The sequence below is a fragment of the Phocoena sinus genome, chromosome 18 (genome assembly GCF_008692025.1).
Source record: "Phocoena sinus isolate mPhoSin1 chromosome 18, mPhoSin1.pri, whole genome shotgun sequence".
Lineage (NCBI taxonomy): Eukaryota > Metazoa > Chordata > Mammalia > Artiodactyla > Phocoenidae > Phocoena > Phocoena sinus.
The window spans coordinates 2662057-2679859 of record NC_045780.1 but is presented as its reverse complement, the minus strand read 5'-3'; the positions used below and the strand labels follow the sequence as shown (position 1 = coordinate 2679859).

Genomic DNA, 17803 nt, shown 5'->3' with positions numbered 1-17803 from the left:
CTCTGCTGAATGCGGTCCACAGCCAAGCAGAGTGAAGAGAGGTGCTCCCTGGGGTTCCACAGCCCTTTCCACGTCCATGGACAAGACCCATCACATTGCAGGTCAGTTTCACTCCCAGATTGAATGTTCCTTTAAAGCATTCAATTTTAGGATCACACCTAGAATTCTCTGTGTTCCCAGTGTCGAGCACAAAGGTGCTCAGTGAACGTTTCCGGAATTAACTAAGTGAATGAAGAAGCACAAAACAATGAAAAATACATTGTGGGAAACACCTGACATTTGCTTGCACGTAACAGATCTAATTCTTCTGTGGTGAACAGGATAAAATAAACATTCTGTTTCAGATTTATATAAAATCTTATTGCCTTCTCAAGGCATTCAGTGCCTTAGATTAGGACACAGGATTAAATGATATAGTGACATATTTTTAAAAATCCTAATTGGCTTAAAAAACGCAAACAGCTCTTCACAGAAGATTTCTTACACTGGGAGCTGGGGATTGAAGTGTGCCACTGAAATACGCCACTTCTGTTTTCTGTGGCTTCTTGTTTAACCTGGCTTTTTACGCCAAGAGGCTGGGATGTAATTTAGACTTGGGTGGGTGATCCTGAGAGCCGTCAGGGTGATATAAAGGCCAAGTTCAAATAGTCTTCTGCAGGTAAACCCCCCATAACTGAAAACAGCCTGGGCGTTATTGAGAATGGTCACAGGAAAATGGCAACCGGAACACCTGGGTTTTCAGTCCCATTTCTTAGCAAAGTCACTCTGAGACCACACATCTACAGAGACAAAAACAGACCCCTTTTCATGGGGTGAGCTGAGGGTCTGCTGAAATAATGCAGGTAAGATGCGTAGCCCAGGGCCTGGGACAGACTAAAAGCTCATGGTTTTACCCACGGTAAAAGCTGATGTTGCCGTGGTTCCTGCTGTTCTTGGGAGCATCACTTACTAGCTGTGGACCTGACCCAAGTCTGTTTCCTTCTCTCTGAATTGGGCGTTGTGACAGTACCGCCTCCTGGACGGCTGTGAGGAATAAGTGAGCTTAACAGCTGGAAGATGTGACTGTTCCTGGCCCAGAATAAGTGCTCCATACTCATTAGCAATGGTGGCCGCCACTGTTAGTGATATTACCCTTGAGGAGCAAATGGTCCAGTATGTGTGACAGTCCCTGAAGGCTGCAACCTTCTGGACAAATGTGGGACATGATGCAGACAGTCGCAATCGAGGGGCAGGTAGCGTTTCAGACCTCTGGACTGAGGCTGCAGAAAGCGTTCAAAGACTGAGAACAGGGTCAGTGTGAACTCAGCATTCATGGTATCAAGTATCCCCACACAGTGGGGAGAACGTTGAGGGCCGAAGGACACATGTACTAGAAACAGTGGAAACCAAAGCAAATTCATGCTTGGTGACTCCGAGGCAGGGCCCTGGCGCTCTGCCAGCTTGACTAAGGGCTGTACCCATCCAAGTACATCCAAGGGCTTAGCACCCAAGTCCCTTCCACTTAGCACAGTAGGACTACATCCAACCGGTCAACACGAACAAAGCTATGTAACCACGTAACACGTTGAACGAGCACCAACTCTGATGAAGAAGTTATTAGGTGCCTGAAAGGAGGTGGTGCCATCTGGGGGAGGACGCCGCACAGCTGTGCTTTGCAGGGCCTCCCAGCTAAGCAGGGCTGCGGAGACTTTTCATACCACCTGGCCACAGACTGTTTAGAAATAAACAATTTAGCCCTCGCAGTGTTATAAGCGCGACCTTGAATTTCCTGGAAACAAATGAAATACCTTATGAAATGCTTTGGCATTCATAAAAAGAAGGAAAAGTTAATGAAATAACAAGCATTTAAGTAATAATATTTAAAATAAAAACAAGGCCATAAAAAGGTATTTACTGAAATTGCTTTTAACTTCTGGGTCTGGCCAAGGTAAAGAAATGCTTTTATAGATGGAATTCCGGGTTCTGTTTATTTGGGGGAGGGCTTGTCAAGCACAAGATACACACATTATGAGATTATGTACAACGGGCCCACAAGGGTTTTCACAGTTTGCCTAAATATCAGGAGAAGACCAAGGATGCTGGTTTGCAGGAATCTAGGTGTGTGGCATTCCTGCCTCACCATCTGCTCTACAGCAAATGCAAGCAGGCGTCAGGAGAACCAGGCAAGCAAAAAAGAAGAGGTGGGAGCCCAAAGCACAGAGCTGGCAGACACTCTGTTAAGCGGCAGAGAAAGTGGCTGCTTATCAAGTTAACCTGCTCAGGCTGCTCGCCTGAATGAACGGTAACGACCAGGGAGGCGTCCTGATTGGCCATGCTCACGACCAGGGAGGCGTCCTGATTGGCCATGCTCATGACCAGGGAGGCGTCCTGATTGGCCATGCTCGCCTGAATGAACGGTAACGACCAGGGAGGCGTCCTGATTGGCCATGCTCAACTGAATGAACGGTAATTAACAGGGAGGCGTCCTGATTGGCCATGCTCATATGAATGAACGGTAATTAACAGGGAGGCGTCCTGATTGGCCATGCTCATCTGAATGAACTGTAACGACCAGGGAGGCGTCCTGATTGGCCATGCTCATCTGAATGAACGGTAATTAACAGGGAGGCGTCCTGATTGGCCAGCCTCTAGACGGGGTAAATCCAACAGATGCTGACACGAAGTGCAGCCCCCTTCCCTTCCTCGTCCAGATCCTGAAGGCCTGGGCTGGTGCGTCACCAGGCAAAGCTCAGGGTTTCTGGGAGCAGCTGCGGAGGGGCAGCCCCCTGGATCTGAACCGCGGTGGCTGCTTCAACCTGCAGGTCCCTCCACTGCTGCCCCGTCTTTTGCCTTGGGGCTCTCCTATACACTGTGTCTCATCTACCATGCCTTCCCTGAACCTGTCAAACCGGGATCTCCCTAAATCTGGCACGGGAACCCTCCTTGGTGCTTCCATAGCACCCTGGATATCTCCCTGCCTCACAGGATCATTATCTGGTTCCTTCTCTCTCTTTGGAGCTCTTGTATTGCATCTTGCCAGGATGCATCGTTTCCTTCTGTCAGTACAGCACTTAATTTTAAAAGTAAGTTTTCAATGGGCTTCCCTGGTGGCGCAGTGATTGAGAGTCCGCCTGCCGATGCAGGGGACTCGGGTTCGTGCCCCGGTCCGGGAAGATCCCACATGCCGCGGAGCGGCTGGGCCCGTGAGCCATGGCGGCTGAGCCTGTGCGTCCAGAGCCTGTGCTCCGCAACGGGAGAGGCCACAGCAGTGAGAGGCCCGCGTACCGCAAAAAGGAAAAAAAAAAAAAAAAAAAAAGGCACGTTTTCAATATGAAAAATTAGAAAGCCTGGCATCCATGAGTCCCACATTAAGGCAACATGAGCCACAGCTGAGCATCTGTTGTCCCGTCCATAGAAGAACATAGGCGTCTGGTACTCCAGTCCCTACTCCTCCCTACTGTCACAGGGGGCAACCTTCCTTCATTCATCAACCAAGCCATTTGAGTTTACCATCAGTTAGGGTCTGAGGACTTCATGACAAGAACTGCGATTTCCCTCTAGAACGGTAACTCACCCAAAATATGTGCCCAACGTATGCTGAATAAATGAAGAAATTCGTTAGCTAGGGATAATATTTTTACTCTTAGGGCTGTTGTAAGGGATAAAATAATATAGGGGGAAAATCTGTGCAACCACAGCTTGAGCTTGAACTATAAGTGATGGTGGTAGCACACAATTCAGGTGAGGACCCCATTTTTGAATATAGGTCTATAATATCAACAAAGATCACCAAGGAGGAAGATCTGGTAGGTATCTTTCTAATTTTAACAATTCAGTAACCTTTTTGAGAACAGTCTTTATTTGTGATCTTATAAATGACCAAAATATATGAATCTGAAATAACTCAAAAATCTGGATAATTTGTTTCACAATAAGTTGCTTAATTTTCTTTCCCCCCCATCCCTTCAAAGCCATTTATTGTCCAGCACACAGGGCATGCAACATGTAAACATTTTCATCTAGCACAACTGTATGAATATTAGGCCACGAAGCTACAACCAACTCATACATTTTTCCAATATGCAATAAGCTGAAATATTTTTAAAGAAGTCAACATTAAAGTACACTGGCAGGCTTACAATTTATAAAATCAGCACTGAAGTGACGCCAGTGCCACACATACAGCCTTTTACATTTAATGGTGGAACAGAATCATAAATGGCTGAGAATAATGTCAGTCCCATATGTGAAGAGTAAAAAATTAATTAATTTTCTTTTTTTGTAAACATCTTTATTGGGGTATAATTGCTTTACAATGGTGTGTTAGTTTCTGCTTTATAACAAAATGAATCAGTTATACATATACATGTAACCCCATATCTCTTCCCTCTTGCGTCTCCCTCCCACCCTCCCTATCCCACCCCTCCAGGCGGTCACAAAGCACAGAGCTGATCTCCCTGTGCTATGCGGCTGCTTCCCACTAGCTATCTACCTTATGTTAAAAAATTAATTAGAAATTTAGGGTACTGCTATTTCCAAACGGGGCAATAACCCCTAGCCTCTAGCTGTTCTTTATCTTTGTCTTCAATTTCACTATATCCTGAAAATTGTTCTTCCTACACAGTAGGGTTGGCAGCCCTTTTTGTAGCCTAGGAAGCTCACGAAGGTATGCGGTAATAAAAATATACATATTGTTGTTGGCTGGGAAATGAGAATGATTTCCCTTTTCAAGTCAAGAAATATCTTCTACTAAAAACTCTACAAGCTTTAAAACGTTCTGTTGCCAAATACAGTATCTTCAATTCCTCCAAAGTTCAAAAACATTAGGGGCCAGTCACTGCCAGGCTCCTATAATTTTTTTCAACAGAACTTAACCTAGGATACGGTTTTTTGAGACTAATTCTTTTCATTTCTCTGAGTTGTAGATGCTGTCATTTTTGCTTTAGGAAAATCAGTCATCGTGTTCTCAGAATGTTCAATCAACAAGCTCTTGTAACTAATGTACTCTTCCTCCAATTCACAAATGTTTCTCAATCCTAAAATACAAATAGGACAATTGTAGCATCAAGGTCTGAGGGGACCCCAAACATTGACACAATCTATTCTAGAGAACTGTGCATAATAATGTCTACCACACAGCTGTTTAAATTTTTATTTTAGAAGCCTGGATGGATTCCAAAGTCCTTCTTTGTAACATGTGTAGTGTTCTCCGTTATAAGAGGCCTCCGTTCTTTTAGGATTTCCTCAGATTAGAGCCATCCGAGCAGACGGAGGGAAGAGTTGGCTGAATAACATCTAATCTTGAGGTAGACAAGCCCCTTTGTCTTATATAATTGCTGAGGTTGGCTGTTCTCTTTTTAAAAACCCAGGTCTTAAAACGTCAATTTAAAAGGTACCTATTCTGTGATGTGTGGACTAGACGATAACCCAATACTGTTTAGACATCTTACTTTTCAATGTAAACATTTGAGGCAGATAAATACGATGAACAAATTCACTGCTCAGCCGGTAAATCATGAAAGGAAACTGCGTTTCTACTGCTCGACTGTTCTTTTTCTTCAGCCAGAAGGTCATTTTAGAAAGGCTATGAACATGTAAGAATCAGCTGCCATGAGACGAACGCCTTGAACTGTTTAACTGTTCCTGGCTCTCCTATCACATAAGCAGCCGTCTCTTTATTTGGGGTGTACGTTTACTCGAGGGGGGTATTCTTATTCAACCTGTTGTCAACAGACAGCGCATGCTGGCCTTTTCCAGATTTTTAAATGCTTGACTTTAAATATTGATTCATCATATTTAAGAGGACTTGGCTTTCTTCATTAAAGATGCCTTCAGTTTTTCGTGCTGTGTTATATTTTGAATGGTTGAACTGGTTGCAGAGGATTGGGTTAAGCTTGGGTTCAGAGATTTAAATAGGTGAAGAAGGAGAAGAATATTCTCCTCGTGTTGGCAGAATTCCTCACTTAGGTTTCAAATGTCCCCAACATACCCTGGATTCACATATTAGAGCTACAACTAGTAAATTAAATGAACATATTAAGCACGGCATGTGATTATTACATGTATGTACAAACACATTATATATAAATTAAATTTGATGACCATCTAAAGTAAAAAAAAATTTTTTTTCTGTTCTTTTAAAAAGCCTCTTAAAGGTTACTTAAATTTAGTAGTGTCCCTTATTCAAGTCTTCTGGATAGGAAAGGCACTTTACATCGCAATTTCAAGTGCATAAAAAGCCTTCCTATGTCCTTACCTTTCAAATTCAAAATCCAGCCTGGACTCAGAGCCTAAAAATACCCCCATCAAAGAAACAAATAACTTCCATGAATGTCCCAGAAAATGCTAACACAACATCCTAGAGCTAGCACTTAGTATGGAAAAACATTCCAAAGTTAATAAAGCCATGTGGCCTCAGTAACAAAGTAGATGTCATGAGACACTTCCATAGGTTAAAAAGGAACAAACATAGAGCTCATGATAATGCACTATGTATTCATGTCAAGGCAGTATTTTCAAAATGAAATTGCATTTCTGTGTCTTGTATTATCCTCAAAACTTAATAAATATTATGCGAAGAAAAACTCTTTTTAAGTACCGACATTCTCTGTGAATAACTGTCAAAAACTGTCTTCCAGGGAAGGACTCTATTCTCACCCCCTCTAGTTATGTATGTTTAAATTAGATAATAAGTCGTGCTTGAAATAAACATGCTTTTAAACTACACCTAAGGTGAAGCTGTACAACAGGAAACATATGGAGTAAATCCTGAGCGAATGCAATATAATCTTCTCTTTTGCATACAAGTATCTGGTCATGAAATAACAACATATTAAAATAAATCCTTCTGTTTGCGGCAGTCATGTTTAACAATAACTGTTTCCTGTTTGTATAAAGAAATCGTCTTCTAGTAAAGGAAAACTGTCATTAGAGTAAAAACCACCCATTCATAAGTAGTTTGTTAAACTGTTTCAATTAAAGAAATATCGAAAAATGCTTATGTTTTTTCGTTGTTTTCAAATTGAGTCCTTTTATTAAAATGTAAAAAAAAAAAAGTGACCTGGATTCCTTACAATGGTAACTGCAGGTTTGACGCATAGTTCGCTACCATCAAAACATATCGCTGTATTTGGGTGCTTCCAAACGTCAACCTCAAGCGTGTATGAGCTAAATTTCTGTTCCATGAAATGGCATGAGACCCTTGACCAGGGCTGTGAGAGCGGCCCTTCCCATCACTGTGTCTACGGGCTGCTGGCACATCCTCCGAGTGCCCTCCCTTCCCCTCCCTAGCTCCCTCTGGCCCGGCCGGCCTGCAGACCGCTTCCCGCCAGGACGGGCTGGAGCGCCCCCGTCCAGGCCCCGGGAGAGACTCGCGCACACACTTACACACTCACGCACCTTCGCCTACATGCAGCCTTTCTATTTACAAGATCCCTGCACAGCGGGGCTCAGCGCGGCCACTCCCGTCGCCCACGGGGGCCGGGGGGTGCTCACACCCACCGCTGCCTCCAGCTGCAGCATCTCGGTGGCCTTGCTGTCAGCCTTCCCGGGAGTCGCCTCCGCCGGTCCTGTCCTCCCGCCCCCTACTCTGCACGCGAGCAGCCCAGGCCGGCGCTCCCTCCCTCCACCCCGCAGCTGCCTCCTCTCCGCGCGCGTCCCGTGCGGATCCGCCGCGCGGCGCGGCGCCACGGCCCCGGGGGCGGCGGGGCACCTACCTTCCCGGGTGCCTGGAGGCTGCTCCGCAGGTCTCGGCGGCGATCTGACGCTCCGGTACGCGCTGAACCGTGCTGAGCGCGCGGCACTCGGTGCGGAGCTGGGCCGGGGTCCCCTCCGCGCGCGCACACCCGGCACGTCCAGGCGCCGCGGGTCCGCGCTGCCCCGTAGCCCGGCAACGGCCACCGCCTCCGGCCCCGCCCACCTGAAGCCCCGCCCACATCGGAACCACCGCCCACCACCCACCCTCTGGGCTCCGGGCTGCGTCCCCGCAGTCCCCCGGGTGCCCCAGGCCGCGGTCCAGCCGCTGGTGGCCCCCGGGCTGCGGGAGCTGCTGACTGCATCCCACTGGCGGACCTGGGTAGGAAGGAGGGGGCTCACCAGGACCACGGAGAGCGGGGCTGTGTCGAGAACCTGCCTGCGGCTAGGGGGACGCCTTCGCGTCCACCTGGACCTGTTTCCAGGCCCTTGTGCCTCTGCGCTGCCGGTGACCTTCTACCCCGCGCCCGCCTCTGCGCCAGGAAAGGCCCGGGAAGCTATGTGACACGTGTGCGCGGCGGGTGCGAATCACCAGGACCCAGCCCATCAGCCGCCTCGTCATTCGCAGATGCTTTTCCCGGCGGGCCCTCCCCATTTCGCTCGCCGGACATTGGCATCCAGAGGTCGGGGTGCGTCCACCGCCTCGGCGCGGGCACAGCCCGGTCCGGCCCAGTCCCCCGGGGATCGTGGGCCGCGCAGGTCCGGGCTTCGTGCCTCCACACGCGGCTCGAGGACGGTGTCGAGACTTCTCCACTTTGCGCGCTTACGAAGCAAGGCTAACGGTGCCCGCTCTACAGATTTAGTGGAAGGACTAAAAGAACCATGTACAGAACAAATAGGTTTTCCGCACTACAATGCTGTAGAAATGTAAGCAATTGTTCATCCGTCCAGTGAGTAAGTGGACAAACTTCCCCCCAACCCAAGAGACTGCGCACGCACGGCACTGGTGCAGGGGCGCCCACCACTTCCTGTGTTGGTTCTGATTTCCCCGGCACACCTGCACGTCTCTTTGAATGGAACCAAATCCCATGTTTCCTTTCTATACCGCAAGGCCCATGGTAGCGGTCAATAAATGTTTGTTGAGAGAATGAATAAGTTGTCACAGTTGGTCACCAATCCGCCTGTCTCATGACCCCGCACTGAGAACGGGGAATGCGCTACTAGGTACTTGTAAAAAATACATTAAAAATATCCTTCCAAGTGTCAGCCTCAAGGCTGTCATGGCCGGAACAGAAACCGCAATCACGACTTATTTTTAACCATTTACAAATGATACGCACTGTCCTACCTGAACGTCAAGGCGAGTGTGCCTGTCCCCAGCCTACCTGTCGGTTGTGATCTGGGACCACATCACACCCCAAGGTTCCCTAACAAGCTCGCCCTTAGATGGAAGTTACCTATTTGTCTAACTAGACCTCACCTTCCCGAGGGTACAGCTTATTTTCTTCGTAGCCCAGAGCCCAGCACACAGGGCATCCTCCGGCAACCGTAGTTAAGCTGACTTACTGCTGCTTCTCTGTTAAGGTCTCACACACTCACCCCTTCCTCCTCGTTTTCTCTTCATCCCACCACCCCGTCCACTGCCAAACAGGCCCTCCGCACCCTTCCCCTGAATGTCCCGCCGTCAAATCTCCCTTCGAACCTCCCTCCCGACTGCTCTGTTCCACCCGTCCTGCTTCCCCCTGCCTTTCATCATGGTCACTGTCCAATGAAAAGATTGACAAAGATTCCTCACCGTGAAGAATGGCTTCCAGTCAGGGATTTCCATGTTTGGGCTCCACCCACATCTCCAGCTCTATCTTTCCTGCCTCTAGACGGGACACTTGGAGTTCTGGCCAAACTGGTCTGCGTGCCTTGCCTCCTGTGTGCCCTGAACTTGCCCTTCCTTTGCGCCCCAAGCTTCCTCTTTATGCTGCCTCCCCTGAGTTGGTAAGGGACCAGCTCAGTAGCCACAGCTCCCAGGAGTCACGGCGAGGTCTGAGGCCTTTTTACCACAATGACAGCACCCTCCTGTCCGGAGTTCCTGTGACTTAGCTTTCTTCCCCAAGGACTTAAAAGGAGTCCTGCTTTCGAGAAGCAGCATATTTTGCTCAGACTTGCATCTCCGAGAGTATCAAACATTCACACGGATGTTCACTAAGTGTTTTCTGAGAGGAACTTAATCTGCCAGCGCAGGAGCTACTTTGTTTTTTCTCTGGCCTCCCTTTCTACTTAGAGACAGCGGCACGTTATTTAGTTCACTCATTCTTGCATCATGTCATCTGTATGTGACTGCTCTTCCCCGTGAGCCCGCTGCTAGCTCTCTGCGGACAGATCCTATTAACGTACACAGCCTTTGGCATCGCATATTCTGGCCTTGGAGGCCAACTGGCCGTTGGCTAGTTGCACGCCCTTGGAAAAGTTACTTGACCTTCCCAACTTTCTGTATCTTCTACCGTTGAAATAAGTTGTTTCACTGGTCGTTGTTAAATAAGATGCGGTATTTAAAGAGCTTCGCCCAATGCCTGGCACACAGTAAGTGCTCATTAAATGGCAGCCATCGTTGGCAGGGCTGTACCTTTTGTCAGGCACACAACGCCAAGCATCAAAAATCGATGATAACTGAAATGGTATTCGGCAGTGGAGAGCCGTTGAACCTCTGCACTGTAGCTGTCAAGTGCCTCTTACTCGTTAAAGAAGAGGTCGCTTAAGTTAACAAATGCTCCCCACTTACCTCACTTTGAGTGTAAGTGACCTGGGGACAGTGTCTGAAGGAAGGAGGACCCAGTGGTGGTACAAGAAGAATCATATGACTCCCAGGCTCTTTCAGAATGAAGCCAATGCTTAGAATTAGGGCTGCAAGCATTCTCTCCCTTTAGAGCACTGACTATCATGAATGAATTGAAATTTTAGTGAAAAGGCTAAATTTTTTTTTTTTTTTTTGGCCGCTGTGGCTTGAGGGATCTCAGTTCCCCAACCAGGGATTGCGCCCAGGCCCATGGCAGTGACAGCCCGAAGTCTTAACCTCTGGACCGCCAGCGAATTCCCTGAAAAAGCCAAATTCTTATGAAGATCTCGGCAGAGGTGTTGTTTTTAAGACTATGTTACGGGTTGGTTTTCTGAAGCTAGTTTTAGCAATATCTAAGCTGATACGCAGTCTATTTGTTTAGAATATATTCCTAAAAAAGTTGAACCAATGAAGTAACAAACTTCTTGAGAAAATAATTTCAGTGATAAGCTAGCTCACTGGAAGCAAAATTAATGGAAAATTGTTTGACTTTCTAGTAATTTCCATGTAAAGCACTATTTCATGGGAAAAAGGAATAGAAAGCAAGCTACATGAGACTCCTGAATTCTGTCCCTTTGTTCACAGTGCCTAGCACGTGGTAGGTACTCATTAAAAATTGGTTGAATGAATGAATAAATGGGGGGCCACAATCTCAAAGAGTTGTAAAGTTTGCCAAATATAGTTAAGAAAATAAGGGGGAAAATAACCAAGACCCAGCTATTTAAGTAATTCCCAGCACCCACTGCTGCCAATCAGACTATCAGCGTAGGGCTGGGGCCTGATGGGGAGCCACTTGCCCAAGGTCACACACCAAGTTAATAACAAAGCAGGATCCAAAATCCAGGCTTCCTGAACCCTAATATAATCATCACCGTACCACGAACGCTTAAATTAATACACATGAAAAGGCCAAGGAGGGTATTTATTTAGTTGATATAATGTCAAACTCATGACATTTATAGAGCAAATGTGCTATAAGTTGCAGGACTTGCACTGACCCTGGTGAGTTTATGACACTGCGTTGGCCAGACTCTTCTCATGTGTTTACTGAGAGGAGAAACGAGCCATTGACTCTCCTTCTCTGCTTCCCGATAAATACAGGGGACTCTTCCGCACGTGGCAGAATTAAGGAACAGGCTCGCAGGGCAGCAGCCAATGAGGCTAGGCCATAGGGCTGTCTAAGTACTGGGGACCATTAACAGGATGGGGAAAGCTGTACTTCTCGGAACTCTTCTCACAAAGGGAGTGGGTTGTGTTGGAAGAAATGGTTTCATAAAGTCACTCAACGCCCCCATCTCACCTCCCTCCACCTTCTCACCAGAGATCTAAGTCACAATGGACGATGCTAAAGTACTTCTCAATCGAAGGATGTGAGACTTGGTCACTTCAGAGTGGTGATTTCAGCAAGTGGGTGGATCTGCGGGGCAGCTTGGAGCAAAGCTGAATGGCTTGTGACAGTTGAGGAGGAATGAGGCATGGCCACCAGGGAGCCTCCTCCTGCCCCCCCTTTCATAGCACGTTCCTCTAAACGGTGCTGACATTTTAAAGAACCACTCTTTAAAGGCACACCAGTTTCTGAATGTTTCCAGGGTGCCTTGGACCAGCCCTGCCATCACAGGGAGTCTGACCAGGCAGACCAATGGTGGATGCTTGAGTGTGGTCCAGTCCTGAAGCAGAGGAAGAATTACGTCCTGAGGTCCTTTATAGTTGAAGATTCTAGGCCAACTGATGGAAAACCCTATCAAAAAATTCTAATAGTGCTCATAAAATATACCAAAAGAAGGAAAGAAAGAAAAACAGAGCACGTTTTTGCCAAATTTTGGCTGTAATGTTTGCTAACAGTTAAGTTCAGCTGTATGTAATTCTTATAATAGAAGGAATTAACTGCCCAGCCCTAGAACAAAAGAACCTGAATTGCAATCGGATAGACTCTAGCGGTGCCACTTAATCAGCCCTGTGACCGTGCACTTGTTATTTAATCCCTCCGAGCCTCACTTTTCTCATCTGTATAATTGGAATGACAAACTTAATTGCTGGAAATTTAAATGAGATGGTGTCCTGAAAAATACTGTCAGAGTGCCTTGCACACAAGTACTCAATAAATATTATTGAATTAATAACTAGCACATTAATAAATATTAGTGAATGTTACTAAGTAATAATCTGTAAAGCTTTATATGAAACCTTTATGAGGGTGATAAGACATGAGAGATATTTGGCCTTGAGAGCAGTGCATATGTGTAAAATTTAGAGTCAATAAATAAATTTATTCACAAGAAATATATTCCTTTTTTTTTCCAAGAAAAAACCCAGAAGGAGTTAGTGAAAACATGTTCAAGGATTCTTAACATAATCAAATGTAATAGGGAATATATATCATGTACCAGCCCATATTGAATATGTAAACTGAACTCTCACAAAATCCCACTGGGAATCTCCCTGGAGGAACAGCAGCCTTTAATTAACTATTGAACTCTTCATGCACACCACTGACATCTTCTAAGAAAGTGTCAATTCCTTGGAAACACAAAAAGATGTGCATATAATGTCAAAAGATGTACATAATATATATATGTGCACACACGTACATATACATACAGACACACAAATATATATAATTCCACGTTGCATTGATATATTAAATTTTTGTGAAAATTATTTTAAATGTCATGGTAAACTATGCGTAGCAGTAATTGTGTTCAGACTGGTTAGAAATACGGAAGCAAAAGCAACTGTTGGAAGTCAGCGGACTAATCCAGTTGACTGACACATCTATCACAGAAACAAAAACTGCATAGCAGAAGGAAGTGGTTATCTTGATCTTTCAAACTGTTCTCCAGTCAGCAGTGCATTTGTTTTAGCAGGTGTTGGAAAATATCCATGGTGAACTGGGAAGGGCACAGGACCAGGACTTGGAAAACAGGCCATGTAACTTAGTTAAGAAAGTCAAGTGACTTTTCTGCAATCTCAGTTTCCTCATCTGTAAGATGGCTATAAAAATTCCACCCTGCTTATTTCAGGAGGATGATCTGATCCACTCCCTCATTTCCCATATGAGAACACTGGGGAGTGAAGCAAATCCCTTAAGGTCACATAGCTAATCAGTGACAGAATCAGGACTAGAAATAAGTCTTCTGAAGTCTTGGACTTTCTGCAGTAACAAAGCTGCCATTGAAGCAACAGATAGGAAAGTGCTTAAAAAATGTAATGTAAGGCTTTCGTTCAGCGGAAATCTTATGGAGTTTCCCCTCTTAAATCACAGTCAAGATCTTCAGGTGGAAATTAATTCAGAGACAGCTTTTGAGACTGTACCTGTACATTCAGCAATAGGCATCTTTCTTTTAAAATCAAATACAATCTGTTTCATTTCTCAACCAAGACACAAGAAGTAAACAATTAACTGAATTAATTCAGACACTGAAGTGAATTTTCAATGACCTGACTCGCCCAAGCTAGTTTTCTACAAAACCTAAATTAATCAGATAATTGCTAATTCTCCCTTTTGTTTTGTGTTGAAGGAAGTCTGTTTGTTAGAGTGAATCTAGTAGCAGAATAAACAGTCATAAAAAAATTTTTTTAAGTCCCAAACATGAACTAAATGACGGAGTTCTTAAGCACACTATTTCTTTGGGCATCTTCTCCAGTCATTATCTTAAAAGTTTAATTTTCTTTATCCTAATGTGAACATTACTACTGCTTTTGTGATTTAAAGAGGACTTTTTCAGCAAACAAATGAAAAAAATCAACCTAAGCCGATAATTCAGGATTTTGTGAACATGCTTTGTCACATTGTCAGTAGAACAAAAATTTAAATGCCTCTCTTGGCATGACTAAAAACAACAGTTAAATCTTTCAAATTCTCACCGACACATCTTAAAAATACAGTCAGTTTGGTATGGTTTTAAATAATCTCCACTTAACTGCTATCAGTTTTAAAGTTAAGCAAACAATGCTAATTATCCTCCTTAGAATATCAGGAGGAAAGTTTAGAAAGTAATTTAATTAATTGGCTCTGAAAAATTAATTACACGTGAAATGAGACTCATTAGGCCCTTCCTGTCTCATCAGAATTTCAGACTAAAGAATAACCCATCTCTCTCATCACTTACACTTTCTCTGTGGTTCGGCTAGTATTAAAATAGACTATTGTGATGATAAATATTTTACCCCCCCAAAATTAGAACCAGAATATTAAAATGAACTAATGTGAACATGGTGCTCTTACATTTCCACTGTATTTTCTTGCATCTCCATGTAAAGACTTCACTCTGTGTGCACGCGTGCACGCATGTGATCACTGAATTGACAAAACAAGTTAACTTTCAAATTCAGCACAGCAATATATTTTGGTTTTGCCATGTTGAGCGTAAACTAAAGTGAAAATGTCGCTAAAAACTGTATGTAACATCATAACTGTTGATTACTCAGTTTTCATAAAGAGTTGGCGAATTTTAACTCAACAGCTGTCACTACATTTAAAGTACATTTTAATTTAGGAATATTAACTTTGTGAATGTTTCTGTACATGAGGCTTGTGCTAGTGCCAAAGGTTCCAGAAAACCACTAGAGGATTTTCTTTTTTTAAAACAAACTTAGCACAACTTAAACCTCCCTGTTTGAAAATTCTTCAGTTTTACCCAGAAAAGGCTTTAATCATACTTGAATGCCTCTCCAGTGATTCCTTTGAGGATACACACTGCATAAGGAAATGTATTTGATAGGTTGTAGTCTTGGAGGTGAGAGAATAAATAAAGAAACAGTATTGCCAGAGATGCACTGGACTCTTTTCTATGAGAAAACAAGGAAAACATTGGCATCCAGTAGAGCTCCTCCGCCCGTTTACTAAGTAAAGCAACCTGTAAATACTTAGAGCAATTACAGCCTACAGACCTCGGGCTCTGCAGCGGTGGGTGATTGCTAAAGTTAGCTCTCTCCCTTTCTGTCCTGTTGGAACAACTCATTTCCAAGTAAAATGTGCACGACAGATTGCAAACCCTTTGTACGAACTACTGAAACGGCACCGAGTACCGTGTTTCCTCTCATCCATACACATAGTACTCAAGCACAGAAATGCTCGTGCCCTCTGCACTAAAACCAGCTTTTCTGAGGACACGCAGGAAAAGTGAACTGAAAGCCACAACGAAACATGAACGCGGTGCCTTCAGCGTGCTGAACTCTCTGCAGTACTCACCCTTTTCGGCAGCTGAGCTTCTCCTTGGCAGCGCTTCTGGGCCAAAAGCTCTACCTTCCCCAAAATGTATGTCAGTGCAAGCCCAGACGAATCTTCCAATCCAGGAGAAGAAGAACCCTGCAGATCAAAGGCAGACGAGCAGCGAGATGAAATGCCCGTAATCTGATCGGTGATCAGTTGCAGCACATCAAAGGCAGGCCAAGTTTGCGTGTGTGCGCGCAGGGCTCTTGGAACGCTCCTTTCAGCAGGTAGTCGCCCTCCCGCCTCCCCGTCCTCGGATTCTTTTGTTTGACCCGGATCACGTTGCTTTCCTCCTTTTTTCTTGCACCCCGTTGGCCCGGCGGTGCCCCCAGCCCGGGCTGAGTGGCGGGACCGCAGCGCTCGGGTCTCCACGCTGCGCCCTGATTGCGCGCTGGAAGCTGCGCCTGGTGCCAGGGGGCCGCGCTGGATCCCTTTCATCTCGCCGAGCCGCGGATCCCATGACATCACCGCGCTGGGCCTGGCAGGAAGGCTGCACCGCCCGCGGGGAGCGCGCCCCGCCCCGGGAAGCATCTAATCGGCCCGGCCTCTAATCGCGCTGCACGCCTGCGACTCACGCTGCGCAGCTCTGTCATCTGCTGCCCAGCTGGAAGGCCTGGCGGTACTGCGGGGTGATTCCAGCGGGAAAGGCCCCCTGATCCACCCTGGCTCCAGAGGACAGCATGTAATAATTGCCTCTCCCTTAGAAAAATCACAGTTCTTCCCAAAGACCGGGGGTCCAGAATCCAGAATGGTTCGGAGAAGCACCAGGACACTGCCAGGGGGAGACGGTGACTTCTTCAAAGGGTGTTTTTGTTTGCCGTGTGACAAGTCCTTAAGGATTTTAAGTAAACTGTCTTTTCTTTGAAATTTACATTGTTAGACTTTGCCAATTAAACAGCGGTACTTTAATTAAAGTAATTAACGAGCAGATAACCAAGAGTTACCTAGTGTCTGATATCTGTCACCCTCTCACTTAAGGCCCTGGGCGGACACTTAATCTTAGTCTTGGTCTTAGTCTGGGATTCAGAAAATTAGATTTTAAAACAACGTGTACTTCTTAGATAGGTGTAATTTATTAACACTTGTGAAGCATTAAAATCCACAAAAGAGAAGAATGACGTAGAGGATTGTCTTGCCCCGTGCTTACCCCAAAGCTGTGCTCCTTGCCTTTTAGGGCCGTTTCTGCTAAATCCACAGTTTGAACTCTTTACTCACTAAAAATCATCACATTAGTCTATTTATCCATAATTAAAATTTTGTACTTCCCTGGTGATGCAGTGGTTAAGAACCCACCTGCCAATGCAAGGAACACAGGTTCCAGCCCTGGTCCGGGAAGATCCCACGTGTCGCGGAGCAACTAAGCCCGTGTGCCTCAACTACTGAGGCTGCACTCTAGGGCCAGTGAGCCACAACTACTGAACCCGTGTGCCACAACTACTGAAGCCCGCGTGCCTAGAAGCCTGTGCTCCACAACGAGAAGCCACCGCAATGAGAAGCCCTCGCACCAAGCCTGTGTGCACCAACCAATGCAGCCAAACATGAATTAATTTTTAAAAAAAAGAAAATATGCTTCAAAAAATAAAGAAATTTATTACACATTATCTAGAATTGTCTTCCTACCCTTCCCTAACAGTAGCAGATTCAGTAAAATAAGCTTACTTTATTTTTAGTATTTATCCAAATAGAAAATAAAAAAATTCATCTTCTTTACGATCTAGGTTACAGTGCATTTCTGAATTCCAGACCACTCTTTTACGGCCTGAAGGAAAATTTTCTAATGGCAACTTGCCAACTTTTAGAAGGCCAGTTAAAAATATTTTTGCAAAACTTAGAAGACAACAGAATTTAATTTATATAACTTACATAACCTTCCCTTCCTAATTACTTTCATCTAATTTTCTCCTGATGTGATATTTGAAAATGTAGTTTATGGTGTGTTTATTTCCAGACTTCTATGATTCTCGAACAATTTTTTTTTTTTTTTTTTTGCGGTACGCGGGCCTCTCACCGCTGCAGCCCCTCCCGCCGCGGAGCACAGGCTCCAGACGCGCAGGCTCAGCGGCCATGGCTCACGGGCCCAGCCGCTCTGCGGC

At 45.4% G+C, this 17803-nt stretch overlaps 1 protein-coding gene across 1 annotated transcript in view; it reads right to left on the bottom strand.

The window, feature by feature from the left end:
* The window catches only part of TNFRSF19 (TNF receptor superfamily member 19), an 88237-nt gene extending 72236 nt beyond the window's left edge, over positions 1-16001 (bottom strand). The window contains exon 1 of the mRNA XM_032611748.1: positions 15690-16001. The gene's annotated coding sequence lies outside the window, so the exon portion shown is untranslated. The remainder of the gene's footprint in view (positions 1-15689) is intronic.
* Between the last annotated feature and the right edge of the window lie 1802 nt (positions 16002-17803).